We start from the raw sequence: 3,981 nt of genomic DNA, 5'->3' as shown, positions 1-3,981 counted from the left end.
TCAGCAACCCCAAGCACACTAATTATTGAGGTTTCTACAAGGCACTTCAAACACGTGGCATTATAGACCAAATGAACAGTGCAGAATGCATTGCAGGAGTTAAAAATCCATTCAGTGAAAGACCTCACATTTTAGGGATTAAGTTAGTGCTAGATCTGAAGTACTTTTACATTGTTCTCAGTGAAGTGAAGCTCACAGCACTCAATGCTGGTGGAGCAGCAAACCCTGGTGGGAACGGAGTGATCCAGTTCAGCTGGTTCACTGCACTTGTTTCTTGAGAACACATTCTCATGCACACATTAAAAATGGAATGAGTGTTGGCAGAAAGCATATATGAAAATCCCAGTTAAAAGCAAATTATTTGTGCTCAAAGTTAAAAAGCTTAATCTTTTTAATCCTTTAAATAAGAAAAACAGACTCAATTCAATTGCAGTATAAAGTGCTACAAGAGGCCACACCAACAGGCCTTTCATCTTGAGGGTAATAAGGACAGCAATGTTTAGAAACTAAACCTAAAGAGCATACCAGATTTCATTTGAATTTACCTAACACTAAAGGTAACAGAATCTGAAACCAGTACAGACAACCCCCTTATCTCTTTCAGCTTTCAGGTCACAACTATACACAAATAATTACACAAATAATGAGGCAGGAGGTGACACACAGGAATTGCAGTATACTAAGTGGTCAGGCTATAGACCTTCTGTCTCAGATTTTACAGGAACAGCTGTGAGATCTAGCAGGATGCACTTCCAGGTATAACTGTATTCAAAAAATAGAAGTGTTTGAGGCAAGAGGAGGGGGTGTGAGCTAGAAAATGCTGCTCATTGCCCAGTCTTTGCTTAGACAGTCTGCTTATTTATTTTATTGTATCTTTTTGTTGGTTTTGGCTGTCTAGTCTTGAAGCCTTTTGATTTATCTGCAGAACTTCACTGCTCCTATAGACCGTTAAGTCCAGTATGTCATGGGGCAGTTATTGAGATGTTCTACATTAAAAGAATCTTTGTTTATGCAAGAAGGACTCATTCAACAACATCCCCCTGGAAAACATTTGGGAGAAGAGTTTGCCCTGTTAACTCTTTCCTTTCAGTTCTACTGGTGTGTATAAAGGCAGAGCTACAGGACATGAAGTTGGGGTGCGAGTAGAGACAGATTCTGATGAGGATTTGTGACATGGTGCCACACTTAAACACGAGTGAACAGAGGTCTCTTTGGGTAGGAAGTCAGACAGGAACGTAGGGATCTCCCAGGGTAAAATCAGGAGATAAATTAGTATAATTAACCCTCAGAACCACTTGCCTATGTATAGAATTGATTCATTTTAACTCAGTGATTCCAAGTCACCTCTCTGATGCATATATTGTAGCTCCACCAGCTGTTTGGGGTTTGTTTCCGAGGGAAATTGTCTTCCCAGAAATTCCTGTCTTACACAGGAGATGAGACTCTCTGATGATAGTTTCATTGTGGGTATAAAAGACATGAACGTAGGCAGCAGAGAATTCTTCCCCCTTCTTGTTCCACCCGGATAATGGCCTAAAGGCACTCAGGGCATTTATAACCCCACAGAGCAGTGAGTGAGTGGGGGATGGTGAGGCCACACCTTGAGTACTGTGTGCAGTTCTGGGCCCCTCAGTTCAGGAAGGGTATTAAAGTGCTGGTCCAGAGAAGAGCAATGAGGCTGGTGAAGGAACTTGAGCACAAGTGCCATGAGGAGAGGCTGAGGGAACTGGGGGTGTTCAGCCTGGAGAAGAGGAGGCTCAGGGGAGACCTTATCGCCCTCTACAACTACCTGTTTCTTTTTTTAACTTGACTTATCCAACAGTTAACCCATCCTCATGTGGACAAGTATATACTCTTTCTTCTCTACAGATTTTTTACTGCTTCAAGGTCAGCATGCGATAATCCTTCCTACAGAATCCAAACCATTCTGTTCTAAATGATGACTGATTAGATGTGCTCAGTCTTGTGTGACAAGTACATAATTTTACAGATGTTGGGATTTTGGCTTATTTGTTGCAACGGCAGAACACAAAACTTAACACCTTTTAGGGAAAACACAGCTCATTTTATTTACCTCCTCAAATAACTGCCTCCCTGGCTTACTGCCAGGGCCTCAGTAGAGCCTTTGTGCTCTTGTTCATCTCTGACATTTTTTCAAAAGCAATGGAATGTAGTTGTAGATGTCACAGATATCACAGTTCATTTACCTGCAGCTCAAGTATTTGATTTGCTTCAGTGGGTTTTCGTCAACTCCCCAGTGTCCTCCACCTGCTCATCTGCAGTGACTTCAACTCTATGCCAGTAGCTTACGTATATGAAATTGAACTCATGTTACCGTAACAAAAGTGTCTGTTCAGTGATAAACATCCAACTTGCAGAGAGTGCAGGACACTTGAGACATGACCCTATGTAACATATGGAACATCCCATTGCTTAGAGTAGGATTAATAAAAGCAGCAGAAGTCATCGTGGCTGGATTAATCCAGGCTCTTCTCTGCCCTTCTCTGCTCTTACATGGACAGACATCAGGCAAGGAAAGAATATCTGAACAACCTGCTGTACCTGATTTCATGTCGAAGCATACCCAGCAGCTGGAAATCATACCCTGTCTCCCAACTCCTCTTCAACTTCACTTCCAAGTGTTTACTGCTACATAAAACCCACAGCTAAGCTGAAGACTTCATACCCATCTTCTCCGACAGTCTGTTAATGCAGTGTGCAGTAAGGCAAATTATCTTTCAAATGAAATTTAATCAAAGAAGACATCTTATCCTTAGCAGACTTAAAGCTACCCTATTCAATTACTGACAAATGTGTCAAATATGTCCCTTAGAGGTCCTAAGGAAATAGAATCATAGCACCAAATATATATCAGAGAGGAAAAGGCAAGTGTTACTGTCTCCCCAAGAGAATAAAACAATGGCATGAGAACTGATTTCCAACCTTATCTAATAAAAAGGCAATTTGTCACAAGACCTTTAATACCCATTTGTTAAAGTAAGCCATAAACTTATTTATTGGCTTGACAGACTAGAAACACACGATTTTTACAGAGCTTTAATTACTAGGAAAATTGCACTATACCTTTCCTTCAGATTAAACAAACACCACCAGACAACCCTGCCTCCAAGATAGTAAGGCAAAGAGCAAGCAGTAAGCCACAGCTTTTCCTAATGCAAACAAAGAAAAAACCTCTTTGTCAGTGGAGTTCTACCCTTTCCAGTTTGCCCAGACTTGCCCCTTCCCTCACTGTATGTTCTACCAGGTTATTGACATAGCACGAGGTGGGTTTTTTTTGCTGACATACTAACACTAGACAAAGCTCTCTTTCATCAAGTGTTCAACTGTGCTCCAACACCAGGCTGCAGAAAACAGCAATGCCAGACAGTCTTCTATAGCTGGATTACAAACCACTGCTTCTCAGAATAAGAATCACAACATCCCCAAATTAAATCCGTTACTGGAATATCTACACTAAGAGTCTCCACGTAAACCAGCAACACAGAGCTTTGGTTTTGCGTCAAATCTACTATATTTGATACTTTCACTAAACTTGTGCCCAACTGGTATTAGAGACCCTGACAAAAGTAAAGAACTCGATGCCAGAAACAGCAGGTTTTTACCTTCCAGAGAAGTCAAGGTAGTTACAGTATTGATGAACAGTATCACTCGAGTTTCTAGATGGGGTTCAGTTGCAGTTTTAAACACAAACTCCATTTCCCAATAAACTCAAGCATTTTTTTTGCAGTGTATCAATTATTAGAAGAGTATGTTTCCTTTCATTCCATTTGATGCAGCACACACTGAAAAAGTCACCCAGCTCTACAGACTATTCAGCTGAACTCAAGACACAGCCAGCAAGTCTTACCAAAACTATGCATTTTGTAATGAGCTGAAACAAAGATAGATGTCCAGAGCTACACTTTCCTAACTACAAAGCTCTCTGCGTTGATTAGAAAGGGCTAGAAAGAAGCTGATAGC

Source organism: Acanthisitta chloris, unplaced genomic scaffold (genome assembly GCF_000695815.1).
Source record: "Acanthisitta chloris isolate BGI_N310 unplaced genomic scaffold, ASM69581v1 scaffold20401, whole genome shotgun sequence".
Taxonomy (NCBI): domain Eukaryota; kingdom Metazoa; phylum Chordata; class Aves; order Passeriformes; family Acanthisittidae; genus Acanthisitta; species Acanthisitta chloris.
This window is presented reverse-complemented; position numbering follows the sequence as displayed.